We start from the raw sequence: 16424 nt of genomic DNA, 5'->3' as shown, positions 1-16424 counted from the left end.
GGACTTCTTCCTCGACTTAAAATGTCCATGTTTATTACCTCCTTTGTTTAGCGATCTTCCTCTTCCTTCAACGTTTAGAGCATTCCTTGAATCCCCTAAAACTCTTTATGCCTTTCTTCTAGATTCGTTGCTGAGAAGTAGACCGGCCACATCATCAAATTTCAGCTTTGTCGACCCTGAAGAATTGCTCACGGCAATCACCAAACCATCCCAACTATCTGGCAAACTGGACAAGATCAATAACACCCTGACCTCATCCTAAAAAATAATGTCAATGGATTTCAACTGGCTCGCGACTGTATTAAACTCGTTTAAATGTTTAGCCACGCTCCCACCATCTGATATCTTCATGTTGAATAGTTGTTTCATAAGATGAACCTTATTGGATGCTGAAGGTTTTTCATAGATCGTAGCTAGGGCTTTCATTAAATTCTTTTGTGGCCTTTACCTACGATATATTAAAGGCGATGCTCTTAGACAAAGAGAATCGGATTGTTCCTAAAGCCTTCCGATCCAGTAAAAATCATTCATCATCTATCATTTTTTCTAGTTTCTTCTATTTTCCTCCTAGAGGAATATAGAGGTCCTTCTAATAGAGATAATCCTCCATCTACATCTTCCAGAAGGCAAGGTTTGAACCATCAAACTTCTTTATTCAAATCTTCCTTTCTTCCATCATCGCTCCCACTTGAACTAAACCAATAACTCTATTACCAGTTGTTGCGCAGCACGCCAACAACGCCAGTGAACCGAGATCAAATCTTCGGTCTCACCCACAAATAATAAACAAGAAGAAATATAATCTAGAAGAAGAATCAAAGCATACCAAACAAACTACAAGACAAGATATACGTGGAAAAAGTCCAAACAACAGTAAAAAAACCACGGGTGCAAACTTCCACTATAAAGAAAACGAGATTACAAGCAATATACTAACCTTTTCCCTTTAGATGTATAGAGAAGACCCTTTGCCCACACTTTAGAATAACTCCCATAACCTTAGAAAAGCCCTAGGGACCCCTATTTATAGTTTAGGCAACTTCCCTTTCGCACCTCTTGCGAAACCGTCTCAAAAATCTGCAGTCCGTGCAAAATCTGGAAACGAATCTGCGTAACCTCGACTGTTTCCTTCAACTCCAACTTGTAAGTAACATCAATGACAGTTTGGAGTAGAGATTAAGAAGAATTTAGATTATTTTTTCTCTTTATTAGGCAAGTAATTGGAGTTCAATTCCATATGCACCCAAATGGTCCCTTAATGTGGACAACTGCATATATGCCCTTTTTTCATTTGAATCATTTCTTCCCAACCGGCCGAGACAGTCGAAAAAACAAAACTAACACTTTTTTTCCTATGTAAATGAGTTTGAAGTTCACATATGCCACTGCATCGCACACCTATGGATCCAAATTGTCCATTAGTTGCACCATCATGTGACCCTCCACTTGCTAAAAGAATCACACCCATCAAATGATCAAGTGGACTAGTATACGGCCAGACGTGAACCGCACATAAGCTTCTACAACAAGCATTGATACCTCTTATCATGCCTGTTGAGCAAAAATGAATTGGAATTGTTTTCCACTGTCATCCAAACGGGCCCTAAGGGCGTGTTTGGGTCCAACTGAGAATGAATTTAATACATTGTCAATGGGCTGGCCTTGAGCCTAAGTATTCACCACTCAGGTATCTAATAGGTGTGAAATTTATTCAATCCCAAATTGATGAATGGTTAAGATTTTCAAACACATGGGACATACGAAGACATGTCCACGAGACGATCAATCCCAGCCTTGCCTACCTTGGTCACCAGCTTTCTTGACGAATGCTAGTTTCAGATTTAATGAAAAATGGGAAATGGGTGGCATCCAAACACACCCAAGGATGTGAATTTATCAACAGGTACACATGATTAAGCTAATCCATGCATTCAGAGTAAAACAAATTAATATAAAATTAGAAAATCTTAATGAAGAAAATGAGAAAAATAAATTGCATTTAATCAATATATGCAATAAGAATCATCAAAAGAGAAAAATAAATTGCATTTAATCAATATATGCAATGAGAATCATCAAACATTGCCAAAATCGCCAACAACACAAGATGTGATTTCAATTGAAGGTGACCCGTGATGACACTAATTCATGTGTTACAGGGCGCGATCACCACATTCTTTTACACAATAGTGCCATATCGATCCAGAATGTTTAAATAATGGGCCGACCATTTTGTTGCTCGGTGCCTGTTTGAAGCTTGGCCTATACCAAGATCTGATTGCCTATCAATTGCATCACTGGAATGAGACATGGTCCTATGGATCGGACAAATCCAAACATGCATTCATTGCTTGTACGGAGCTTTTACATAATAATTAAAAATATATATATATTTAATCTCAGATTTAAGTCACAGTAACAAGGAAATCAACAAAACCTGGAAATGTAAGGGAGAGAGAACCTTTGAAGAGGAAGAAGCCTCAATGTTAGGGGGAGTGAGGGTGACGAAGGACCGGTGGAGGCAGCGCTATTGAAGATCCGGTGCTGTTGAAGGAGGTGTGAGGGCGCGGGAGCTCGAGAGAGGGAGAGGGAGACGATGAGGGACCTCGAGAGAGGGAGAGGGAGACGGCGAGGGCGCTGACGGTGGGAATGGAGAGAGAGAGAGAGAGAGAGAGAGAGAGAGAGAGAGAGAGAGAGAGAGAGAGAGAGAGAGAAATGGGGGGAAGATTTGGGCGCGGCCCTATTTTGAGCGTGCGCCCAATTTGGGCATAGGGCCATAGACGGTCCTGTCAGGGGCTCTGTGGGGGCCCCCATGATGTATTTGCTTAATCCATTCCGTCCATTAATTTTACTAAAATATTTTAGTTCATAATCCCAAAAATAAAGTATATTGAATTCCCAAGTGGACCACACCATAGGAAGCACATGTGATTTAATCTCCATGTTTCCTACCGTGTGGTCCACTTTAGCCTTCTATCTAGCTAATTTTTAGTTTCATGCCCATAATAATATTTCAAAATAGATGGATGGCTTAGATAGAACACATTTTTTTAGGCCATGTTTCAAAATAGTTTCATGCTCACCATTTTTTATGTGGGGCCCACTCAAATTTTTTTATCAAACTGATCTTATTGTTCTTCCTTAATCCAGGTCTATGTGACCAAATCAACAGCTTGGATGGCAAATAAACTCTATGGTAGGCCAATGTCACGTGGGATAGTGGGCCCACAGCGTATACAGGTATTGACCCCACCGTGGCCCATTCCATTGATAGTCGTGGGTCCATGGACACCATTAAAAACTTCCTAGGGTCCAACCACATGGATTAGATACTGTCCCACTGTTCCACTATTTTTTGTGCTGGGGTCCACTGGAGCTTTGGATTTAACTCATTCTTTGGATATTGCCCCAAAATGATCTCTCCAAATGGATGGAAGGTGTGGATATAAAACATACATCATGGTGGGGCCCTAAAATGAGAGTATATAAATATCAGGTGGACCACACCACATGAAAACAATAGTGATTGGATATCCACCATTTAAATCCTCGTAAGGCCCACTGTACCATTTATTTGGCATCCAATCTGTTTATTAGGTCATACAGGCCTAGATGAAGGGGAAAAACAAAAATCATCTCGATCCAAAACTTTTCTGGCCCCCAAAATGTTTTAAATGGTTGCGCTCATTCAACACTGTTACCTGTAATGTGCTCCATTTCAGATTGGGATATGCTTCATTTTTGGTCTCTTGCCATAAGATGATCTTTAAAAATAGATGGACGACATGGATTAAACACATACATCATGGTGTGGCCCACAGAGCACCAACCACCAGCCATTGGATGGTGTTAGGGGGAGTAGCCAATCTGTTCCCTGTATTTGTGGTGTGGTCCATTTAATCTTTGGATATGATTCATTTTTTGAATAATTCCTAAAAAATATAAAAGCACTTAGTGAGGCGCATATGAGTTTTGGATGCGGTTGAAAATTGGTCCGACACCTCATCCAAGTGGGACACACATAATGAGTGGGTTGGATATGTGAATCACATTTAGGCAGACCCAATATATGATTATGAATGTTTTAAGGAAACCCCTCTCCATTATATTATGTGGTGTGGCCCACCCAAGTCACGGATTGCCTTTATTTTTTAAGCTCTTGGCCCACCTACGTCATGGTTGACTTTCTCCATACCGTTCAACGCATTTCTTGGATCATTTTAAGATATTAACCAAAAAATGGGGTGGGTCCAAAGCTTAAGTGGACTACAAAGTAGGGACTGAACGTCCACCATTAAAAATAACATTCATAGAAGTTTTGGATCAAGCTGATGTTTGTGTTTTCTCTTCATTTATATATATATTTTTTATATTATGAACATGTTGGATGTCAAATAAACATTATTGTGGGCCCAAGGAAGGTATCAACTGTGGAAATCATTATTCCACACTGTTTCGCGTGGCATAGTACACTTGAGTTTTGGATTTACCGAAAATTTGAGATCAACCCACACCATTCATCCATTTTTCAAGATAATTTTAGAGAATTATCCAAAAAAAGAATCATATCCAAAGATTAAATGGACTACACCACAAATAAGGGGAACGGATTGGCTACTCCCCCTGACACCATCCAATGGTTGTGGTTGATCCACAAATGAATCATATCATGATGTATGTGTTTAATCCATGTCGTCTATCTATTTTTAAAGATCATCTTACGGTATGAGACCAGAAATGAGATATATCGAAATCTTAAGTGGACCACATTCCAGGAAACAATGCTAAATAAGCGTCAACCATTAAAAAAACATTTTGGGGCCATAAAAGTTTTGGATCAAACTGTTTTTTGCTTTTCCCCTTCATCTGGCCCTGTATGACCTGATCAACATATTGGAACTCAAATAAATAGTACAGTGGGCCTGAGGAGGATTTTAATGATGGATATATAATAATTTTATAATTTATTATGTGTGTGTGTGTATATGAAAAGGTTTCATACGGTCGAGCTCATGGAAACTTCTCATGAGGTCGAGCTATGTGGGCCCCACCGTGATGGGTGTCGAACATCTACCCAATCAGTCAGATGCATTATTCCATGGTGGGCCTGGGGCTTAAAAATCAAGTCAATCAGTGACTTTTTTGGGCCACACCACATACAAAATTTGAGAGGGGTTACCCTCCATTAAAATATTCATAATCATTTGTTGGGCCCACTGAGATGTGGTTCACAAATCCAACCCTGTCTAACAAATATAAGAATAAGTAAAAGCTTTCAAAATATACTAATACTAATGTTTATTTGCCACACAACCTATTGATATGCTAGGTGGGGCCCACAATGATGTTACTCGCAATGGGCCGTGTAGCCCGCCTTACCCAACAATTTGACCTAGATTTGGAGATTTTAGGGCTTACATATTTGAATGTGGACCCCAAATTGGTGTTTTTCTGATTTTACAAATTAGGGATTTGGGGATTTTAGAATTTTGGGGAGCTGAGTAATTTTGGAATTGAGAATTTCACCTTTTGTCTTTTATTTATTTATTTCTATTTTCTTTATTGACATTTACAAACATCTAAATTTGGAATTCATGCATAGTAGTAGTTATAGTCATGATTCTGATTTAGCTGTTTCCTAAACTTGGTATTTAGCTGTGGTGTGGATGGCCTGGGTCAACGTCTTCAGACTTGATGATCTCTACACGTTGTAACAATACAACCTTTTTTTTTTTTCCTTTCTGCCAATTTGTAAATGACCAAGGGTCTATATTTAACATACATGTGTGGCCCACCTAATGAGCGGGCCAGCTTAATTTATGGGCTGAGGCACATTCATGATACGTCCCAGTTGATGAATGGTCGCATCTAATACATTTGTTTCAGTTTCTACAGTATTTTAATCAATGGGATTCAATGTGAGCATACCTTGCCCAGATTTGCACATACTTCCATCTTTCAGTGTATCAATTGGGGAGCCACAGTGTACATGTCCTGGCCAAAAAAAGGTGCATATAGAATTTGTTTATGTTGTCTTGTTTCGGTACTAGGAATTTAATGCAAAGGTAACTACAACTATCTTAAAAAAAAACTGCAAAATACTCCATTTTTTGCATTATACCTTCATTCTTCCCTCTTCAAAACTTGTCTAGGTTGGATTTCGGTCCATCCTTTTGAATTCTTTGGGAGAAAAATAAGGTTATCAAGCATAAATAAAGATCAAAGCATATTTGATGCCAGTTTTGATTCGGTGAGTATTTTTGCATTTTGCTCCCTTTTATTGTTTAAATTGTACCAAATTAGTGCCAATAGGTGAGAAAGGCTTGATTCTTCATGTTTTTCCAGGAAAATCAAGGATTTGAACCGTCGATTTCAAAATTTGAGGGTTGGTGATTCAATTTGGCAGAAATTGGTGAATTTTCCCCAATTTCTCCCAAATTAGTTGCAACCTTTTTGTTCAAACACAAAATCAAACATGTATGAGGCTTGATCTATTGATTCATGTTGTATTGGAGGATTTTTGTAAAAAAATATATTTTTTATTTAAAAATAGTTTTAAAAAAATATTCTTTTTAAATTCAAAATTCCACTTCTATTAGTGGCCAATTGGGCTAGACACATCACTTACAAGTATATTTATAAATTTCTACTTCTTTTGCTTTTGAATGTAATAGTTTTCTGTGATGTAATGATTTAAAAGTGTGCATTGACATCTTTGTTAACAATCCCTGATGTTTCATTGATAAATTCAACCAATTGGCCAATGTTTCCTCATGTTCCCAAAATGTGCGACAAATTCCCCGATACGACCGATATATCCTATCAGTAGCGAAAGCAGATTGCGTACTGAGTAACTCAGTACGCTCAGCGTATTGAGTAAACTCCATGAGGTAGACCATGATTTATGTATTTGGTCCACTCCGCCCATCCATTTTATTGGATAAGTTTAGGACTTTAACCCAAAAATTAAGCATATCCAACACTAAAATGAACCACACAACAGAAAACAGTGTGAATTGAACATCTACTATTGAAAAAATATTGGGGGCCACATAAGTTTTGGATCAAGCTTATTTTTATGTTTTCCATTCATCCATCCATGTCTATACGATCTTATGAATAGGTTGGATGACAAATAAACATCATTGTGGGGCCTGGTAAGGTTTCAACAGTGGAAATCATTATTCCCACTATTTCTTGTGGTATGATCCGCTTGATCTTTGGATATGCTTCAAATTTGGGGTCAACCCCTTAAATTATTTGAAAAAACGGATGAACGGCGTGGATAGACTACATACATTCACGGTGGGCCCAATTGAGTTTACTCGGTATGATAAGAGTGTACCGAGTAACTCAGTATGTAATCCAATTTCGTTCTGCGTCCCTCTCTCCTCTCTCTCTCTCTCGCCCTAATCCTCTCCCTCACTCTCTCTCTCTCTCTCAACTTGTCAATAGCTAATCCGCGTCCCCCTCTCCTCTCTCTCTCGCCCTAATCCTCTCCCTCCCTCTCTCTCTCTCTCACCCTAATCCTCTGTCTCTGTCTCTGTCTCTGTCTCCGTCTCCCTAACCATTCTTGTGTTTCTTTGATCCACGAATGCCCTGCCCACATACGCCCTCTCTCTCTCTCTCTTTGAAGCTCGGTTGACAGGGATTTGTCAAACGTGAGGTATCTCTCTCTCTCTCAATGCCGTTTTAGGAATTTGGGGATTTAGTAATTTATAGATTTTTTATTTGATGTGGACCCTCATTTAGGGATTTGGGGATTTTAGGGCTTACAGATTTGAATGTGGACCCCAAATTAGGGTTTTTCTGGTTTTACAAATTAAGGATTTGGGGATTTTGGGATTTTGGGGATCTGAGGATCCAACGAGAATTAGGGATTTCTGATTTTACAAATTAGGGATTTTGGGGCTAACATATTTGAATGTGGACCTCGAATTGGGGTTTTTCTGAATTTACAAATTAGGGAATTGGGGATTTGAGGATCTAACCAGAATTAGGGATTTCTGATTTACATGGATGGATGGTTAGATGGTTAGACATGTACTTATGCATGGATGGATGATTGGATTGGATGCATTTATATTATACAAACTCATTCTGGTTACTATTGCATTGATATTTTATAATGACACATGCTTTTAAACTCCCATAAAATGGGAACTTATCATGTATGCTTCTTTTTCCAATTATTTAATTACTAAATGTCCCAAAAAGTCCAACCAGTTCAATTATGAGGCCCGAACCAACCACAGGCTAACCAGTTTCCAAGGTCTAATCATTTCAAAGTATTGTAATTGGCCTGTTTGAGTTAGGTGCAAGGGTACTAAAATCTATATCTGTACTCATGTTGGACCTGAAATGAATGCCCATATTTATACCTGTCAAAGTGTTGGGTACCACCTATAATTTCAAATCTTTGAAAAAGATTTAATCATTTACTCGAAATGTTAGAATTTATAGCTGGATTAGGACTGTTGGTGTTTCTTCCATGGGATAAAAAATAATATATGCTATGTAAGATTTACAAAACTTTTTAAAAAAATGTGGTTAATGGTGTGAATGGTGTAGGTGTACACACTTCATACACCAGTCGATGAGTTAGGTTGTATGCACCCAACTCATTGTCTGCAATGTAGAATGGTTTGTGGATGACTTCATGGAAAGCTTGAATCAGTAGAAATTGAGTACCACTATAATATGCAAGTACTGTTCTGTTAGTGGTTGATTGCTTGCCTCCAAGTGCAGAGGTTCGTAAATAGTATCCCGTGAATATAGGATCGATCTCACAAGGAGATGAATTGTGAGAATGAAAAAAAATCAAATGCAAAACAAACTAAGTAATAAAAACTAAACTGATGATTTGATTTTGGAATTTTTGAATGGATGTAATTCAACTGAATAAAATAATACCCAAGCTTCAAAGTTCCACACATAGGTTAATGTTCCAAAATCATGATGACTTGGCTAACATAACTAGGATCTGAGCACTATGGTCAGCCTAATCGGAAAATAAAATAGTTTAAATATTTTAATAAATGATATAAAAGATTAGAAAATAATGGATTTGCACCATTGACATATATTCTCAAGCGCCAGTGATTTTAAGTATTCAATATCTATAGGATAATGAATATCAAAGAAATATAACAGGTTGAGAACCTCTTCTATCTAGGAAATCTGATTGATCTAGGGTAAGCCTATCCATCAATGTGGATCTCATATGATGGAAACATATAGATCTCACAAGACGATAAAAAACAAAATCTAAATAATAGATAACATGCATACACCATTATTCTCATCATTAAAACAATCAATCATAAAAAAGAGAATAATCATAACTTAAAGAATTATTGAACCCATGTGCTTCCCTTTTAGCCTGGGCTAGAAGGAACTTAGAAAAACATAATTAAATCATAGAAATAAAAAGCAACAAGAAAGAAAGAAAAAAAAAATGCAAATAGAAAAGATCTAAAAAAAAACCAACTTATAAAGCTTTAATAAAACTAAAAACTCTTTAAAAATCCTAAATTTTGCTTTGGGATGCCTTGAATGATGTTTAAGAATGCCCTACAAAGCCCTATTTATAAGTAGGGAACTCCAATTTTCGTACAAAGTTGAAAAACCCTAGAAACTACCTCAAATATATGTATTTTTCCAAAATAGACTTCTCACTGCATAGTTTGTTTAAACCAGATTTCCTGCTGCGCAGTTTTCTAAAATAAACTTCACAGCTTCATAATACACTTTTTTCAGGATGATTTCAGGATTCTTTACTTCAAATCTTCGATTCTTTTCATTCCTCACTTGGTTTTCTTGGATCTTTAGCATGAGAATTCTTCAATCTTGGTATCCCAAGATCCATCCCTTGCCTTGGTGAAATTCATGCTTTTTAGCACCCTTTTTCAATCCAAGCACTTAAATTCACCTTGCAACACAAACATGAGTAAAATAGAATATTAAGCGGATTCATGTCATAAAATCAAGATATAAATGAGAAAAATTATCCAATATTTAAGTCTTAACACACCCCCCAACCAACATTTTGCTAGTTTCGAGCAAAATAAGTAAAGAAAAATAAAAATAAAAATAAAAATTAATTCTAGAAATAAAATTAAAATGAAAACAAAATTCTAACTACACCACTTTCGCAGGTAATCTCGATTCCATTTAGTATATGCGACAAGCCTTTAAACCCCTTGGTTTCCCCTAATGGACGAGTTATAGTCTCGTAAGGGTTTCCAGAAATGTTACCCACAAATATTGAAAACATGAAAAATAGTTCAACACTAAAAAACTTATACAATTATGCCTCCATTCATCATATGAATTCCAAAACAAAACAATACTTATCCTAAGTTTGAAGTTAAGTAGAATCTCAATTTTCTAATCCATTACATCCTTGAGTTCAAAGACCTAATTAAAATTTAGAATAGTTATGATCCAATATCCTTAGGTGCTCCGTGACACTAGTGTAACTTTGAGAAATATGCATGTTCCCTATCATAACTCCTTTCAATTATCCCAAGAATATGAAATCTCTAGTTATCTCATTTTCTTCATGTTATTTCTTCTTTTATCATCATATTCTCATTATTATAGACTACCCTTAGATGAAGATTCTTACTGGGTTTGCTTCATAACCTAAGGTATCATAGTTGTAATGGTAACAGTAATGGATGCTTAGGTATCCTTACTCCGGATTACTGACACGATTATTATGGTCATTGCATTCATGCTCTATAATAAAATTTTATTTTTCCATCACTTTTTTTTTTTCAATATTCTCTCTTTTAAGCATATATCAATGGTTCTAATTCATTTAACCTTGTTTGAATCAAAATTTATTATTCTAGTTCACATATCATATTCCTCACTTAGCTAGGGTGTATTGTGAATTCAATACATCAAATTACAACTCACTTTAAACTAGTGATTAGATAATTGAACTGAAGTTTATAATTTTCAGTTATTAGATTTCTGACTACTATCGACCTAGACTAAGTATTAACTTTGCCTTTGGAATTCGCATAATATCATGTTCACATTTTTGTATATAAAAATATTATTTTAAAAATGTTGAAAAAAAATTTATATTTTTTTTCCTATAAACCTAAAAAATTAAACTTAAACCTAACTAAAACCTAAAAATAATAAAAATAATAATAAAATAAACTGAAACCTTAAAAAAAAAAAAAAAACCTTCACATGGATGACTATCCACACCCCCCAACCTAAAATCTACATTGTCCCCAATGTAATGATAATGCAATGTAGAGAACAATAAAAATAAAAGAAAGGATGGATAGTACCTACCATGAAAAACTCACCTGTTATGTGACACTAAAAAGATTTGAATATGATACAAATCCTACAGAAATGCTCCGTCAGACTAGGAGCATCAATCTGAATATTCTGGCTCATGAAGAGGGAAAGACTCCTCTCCCAAATGAAAGTTTTCTACATAAGGCTTCAATCTCTGACCGTTAACCTTGTACACATTGCCATTACATGGATTCTCAATTTCAATAGCCCCATGAGTATAAACATTCTTCACAATGAAGGGGCCTGTCCATCTTGATCTTAACTTTCCTGGAAAGAACTGGAGATAGGAATTGTACAATAGGACCTTTTGCTAAGGTTCAAAATTCTTCCTCAGGATATTTTTATCATGAAAAGCTTTGGTCCTCTTTTTATAAATTTTAGAATTTTCATAGGAGTCTCTCCTCAACTCCTCTAATTCATTTAACTCTAATTTCCTTTATCCACTTGCTTGGTCCATATGAAAATTTAATTTCACGGGTAAGTGGCAAGCCTTCCCATACACCAATCTGTATGGAGACATTCCAATCGGGGTCTTCTAAGCAGTCCTAGAAGCCCATAAAATGTCAGATAATCTAAGGGACCAATCTTTCCTATCTAGCCTTATAGTTTTCTCTAAAATGTGTTTGATTTCTCGATTAGAAATCTTAGCTTGTCCACTCATTTGTGGGTGGTATGGGGTGCTCACTTTATGCTTGATGCCATATTTCTTCATAAAAGCCTCAAATGTCCTATTGCAAAAGTGAGACCCGCCATCACTAATGATGGCCTTTGGAGTTCCAAATCTAGAAAAGATATTTTCCTTGAGGAATTGTATGATCACTTTGTTGTCATTGGTCCTACTTGGAACTGCCTCAATCCAGTTTGAAACATATTCCACACTAACCAATATATAAAGAAATCTAGAAGAAGATGGAAATGGGCCCATAAAATCAATACCCCAACAATCAACTCTAACGATAAAATTGGGGATAAAGGCATCATGTTACGCCGGGACACTCTTCCCAACCTTTGAAATCTATCACAAGCAACACAGAAAGCATGAGTGTCTTTAAACATGGTAGGTTAGTAAAAACCACACTGTAGGATTTTTACAGTGGTTTTCTTAGCAGAAAAATGGCCACCACATGCTTCCATGTGGCAAAAAGAAATAACACTCTGAACTTCATCCTGTGGGACACAGCGTCTAAAAATTTAATCAGTGCCATATTTATATAAATATGGGTAATCCCAGAAGAAGTTCCTAACCTCGGTTTCAAAACGCTTCCTATCATGTGACTTCCAATGATATGACATTTTTCCCGTTACAAGATAGTTTACTATATCCGCATATCAAGGCAATTTAGAGATCGCAAATAATTATTCATTGGGAAAAGTGTCCTGGATATGTATCTCCTTAGTGGAATCATCTAACACCAATCTAGAAAGGTGATCGGCCACTACATTTTTTACTCCTTTCTTATTTTTTATCTCTAAGTCAAATTCTTAGAGTAGGAGGATCCATCTCAAAAGTCTCGGCTTTACATCCTTCTTAGATAATAAATATTTCAAAGCCGAGTGGTCCATAAAAATGACCACTTTGGATCCCAACAAGTAGGACCTAAACTTATCCAAAGCAAAAACTACTGCAAGTAACTCTTTTTCAGTTATTGAGTAGTTCACTTGGGCCGAGTTTAAAGTTCTACTCGCATAGTGAATAACATAGGGTTGTTTATCTTTCTTTTGGCCCAAAATAGCCCCTATGACATAATCACTTGCATCGCACATTAGTTCAAAAGGAAGTGTCCAATCTGGTGGACGCATGATAGGTGCAGTGATAAGGGATGATTTAATTTTATTAAAGGCACTTGCACACTCATCTGTCCACTTAAATGGAACATCCTTTTGAAGAAGATTAGTCAAGGGTCTAGTAATGACACTAAAGTCCTTGATGAATCTTCTATAAAAATCAGCATGCCCTATAAGTGATCTAATATCTCTAACAGTTCTGGGGATAGGTAGATTAACTATAATGTCGAGTTTTGAGCGATCTACCTCGATTCCATTTTTGGAGAAAACATGGCCCAAAATAATTCCCTTTTGAACCATGAAATGACATTTCTCCTAATTTAATACAAGGTGTTTCTCTTCACACCTAGACAAGACAATAGATAAATTGTTGAGGCATTCCTTAAAACTACTCCCAAATACAAAGAAGTCATCCATGAAAACCTCAAGAAACTTCCCAACCATATTTGAAAAAATACTTAACATACACCGTTGGAAAGTTGCTTGGGCGTTACACAATCCAAATGACATCCGTTTGAAAGTAAATGTGCCAAATGGACAAGTGAACATGATTTTCTCTTGGTCTTCCAGGCCTATCTATATTTGGTTATATCCAGAATATCCATTAAGAAAACTATAGAAGGAGTGACCTGCTACCCTCTCTAAAACTTGATCGATGAATGGTAGAGGGAAATGGTCCTTCTTTGTGACCTAGTTCAATTTTCTATAATCAATGCAAACACGCCAACCAGTGGTGACATGTGTTGGTATGAGTTCATTATTAGAATTCTGCACAATAGTTATTCTACATTTCTTTAGGACTACTTGAGTTGGACTCACCCAAACACTATCGGATATTGGGTAGATGATTCCCACATCCAATAATTTGATCACATCATTTTTTATAACTTCCATCATGTTTTGATTGAGACGCCTTTGAGGTTGTCTAATTGGTTTGGCATCCTCATCGAGGTGGATCTGATGGGTGCATATGGAAGGGCTTATACCCTTGATGTCAGAAATAGTCCAGCCCAAGGCTCCTTTGTGGTCTCTTAGAACTTTCAACAATTTAATCTCTTGATCCTTGTCTAAAAATGAAGAGATCACCATAGGATAAGTTTTATTTTCACCTAAGTATAGATACTTAAGCTCATTTGGTAGTAGTTTTAAATCAAGCTTTGGAATATTGGTTGGTGATGGCAGAGGTTGCGAGTCCTCGATAGATAGGATTTGAGTGCGCAATCTCCATTGGTACATACCAATGTCCTGGGTGGTAGTGCTCTCATTATAATCAGAAATTTCAGCAAGCACTTTTTCTAAATCAGAATTTTTCAAGTCCCCAATGACTTGAATTAATTCCTTAATTAGACTAGGTTCCAATTCCTCTTCTTCTATCAAGCAGTCCATGAAATTTAGCTCATGGATCTCATTATTATTAATGGGCTGCTTACATAGATTGAAAATATTTAGTTCTAGAGTCATGTTACTAAAAGACAAGTTCATCATTCCATTCCTGCAATTTATGATTGCATTTGAAGTTGCTAGGAATGGGTGACCTAAAATGATGGGAACTTGAGCACTAGCATTTACACATGGTTTAGTGTCTAGTACAATAAAATTCATGGGGAAGTAGAATTTCTCTACTTGGACTAGCACATCCTCTAAAATTCCCCTTGGTACCTTAATGGAGCGGTCAGTGAGTTGGAGTGTAATTGTGGTTGGTTTAAGCTCACCTAACCCCATTTGTTTGTAAACTGACTAAGTTGACACTTGCACCCAAATTTAGCAAATCATGATCAATTTGAAAATTTTCAATAATACAAGGAATAATAGGACTTCTCGGGTCTTTGTATTTGGGTACAGCCCTTTGTTGAATGATGGCACTCACTTTCTCAGTAAGGAAGGCCTTTTTGTGCACATTTAATTTCCTCTTTACAGTGCACAAGTCCTTGAGATATTTAGCATATGATGGAATTTGTCTAATTGCATCAAGTAGAGGAATAATGACAGTAACCTTTTGGAGCACATCCAACACCTCTTGATATTTCATAGGGACAGTCGGATTTCGAAGTCTAGATGGGAATGGAACTGGAGACTCATATGACTTAGTCTCTTTATCCTTTTGCTGTTGCGGCTCTTGAACCATAGTCGGTTCATCATTTTCTTGAGACAGTGGTTCATCCTCTGGTATTTCTACTGGTTGCATTATCTTGTTATCAACTGCTTTTCCACTTCTTAAGGTGATGATGGCCTTAGCTTGTTCATGATGTAACTCACTTGGATTTGAGTCTCCAATGAAATCTGTGTTTCTAGGGTTTGGCACAGGTTGAGAAGGAAGGGTGCCTTTTTTCCTAGCATTTAATTGAGTCTCAATCCTAGCCACAACTATCTTTAATTTTTGATTTAATTGGATTAGAGACTAATTCATTTGAGCTTGAGAGTTCATCAATGTGGTCAATGCATCCTCCATAGATGATCGCTTTGGTGGGGGCACATATGGTGCATTGTTAGGTGCTCCAAAGAAGTTATTTTGTGGAGGCATTTGAGGTGCATTGGGCTCATTAATTTGTGGTCCATTCCTCCAACTAAAATTAAGTTGGTTACACTAATTTGGATTATACGTGTTTCCCTTTGGTTGCATAACTGACCTTTGGTAATTATTTATGCATTTGCTTGATCATGCTCATGCGTGATATTTTGTACAACTGAGATTATTGGACAATCCTTTGTGTCATGGTTCGTACTACCATAAATGCTATAAAAATTACCTAAGAAAGTGTTTGCTTTAACCATATCAACCTTCCTAATTTTCAAGGCTTCGACCTTTCTAGCCAATGCAATAAATTTTACATTATGGTCGTCTTCGTCTCTTAGGACATACATTCTCGCTTTCTCTCTAGGAATGGGTCTAGTTTAGTCTGATTTAGCAGAGACATCCCATGTCTGCGTATTCTCTGCTAACATATTTAGAAAATCCCAAGCCTTATTATGATCTTTATCAAGAAAGGTTCCACCACACATCATCTCTATGAACTGACGGGTATCCATGGTGAACCCCTTTCGGAAAGCATCAATCACGTGTCATGGTTCATAACCATGATGTGGACAAGTAATTAGAATGTCTTTGAAGTGCTCCCAAGCTTGAAAAAATAGTTCATTCCCCTTTTGGGAGAATGACATGATTTCTTATTTTAGTGCATTTGTTTTGTGCCTGGGAAAGAACTTTTTCAAAAAACTCTCTACTTAAGGCTTGCCATTGTTCACTCCCCAAGTATAGGGTTGTGATGTAGTAATCAACTCAGTGAGACCGAGGTCAAATCCCAAGGGACTGA

At 36.8% G+C, this 16424-nt stretch overlaps 1 non-coding gene across 1 annotated transcript; it reads left to right on the top strand.

Annotated features, from left to right (window-relative positions):
- Positions 1-16183: 16183 nt before the first annotated feature.
- LOC131252405 (small nucleolar RNA R71) lies at positions 16184-16290 on the top strand. Its single transcript, XR_009174427.1, has one exon. It is a non-coding gene; the product is annotated as a small nucleolar RNA R71 (small nucleolar RNA).
- Positions 16291-16424: the final 134 nt, after the last annotated feature.

The sequence above is a fragment of the Magnolia sinica genome, chromosome 7 (genome assembly GCF_029962835.1).
Source record: "Magnolia sinica isolate HGM2019 chromosome 7, MsV1, whole genome shotgun sequence".
Taxonomy (NCBI): domain Eukaryota; kingdom Viridiplantae; phylum Streptophyta; class Magnoliopsida; order Magnoliales; family Magnoliaceae; genus Magnolia; species Magnolia sinica.
This window is presented reverse-complemented; position numbering and strand designations above follow the sequence as displayed.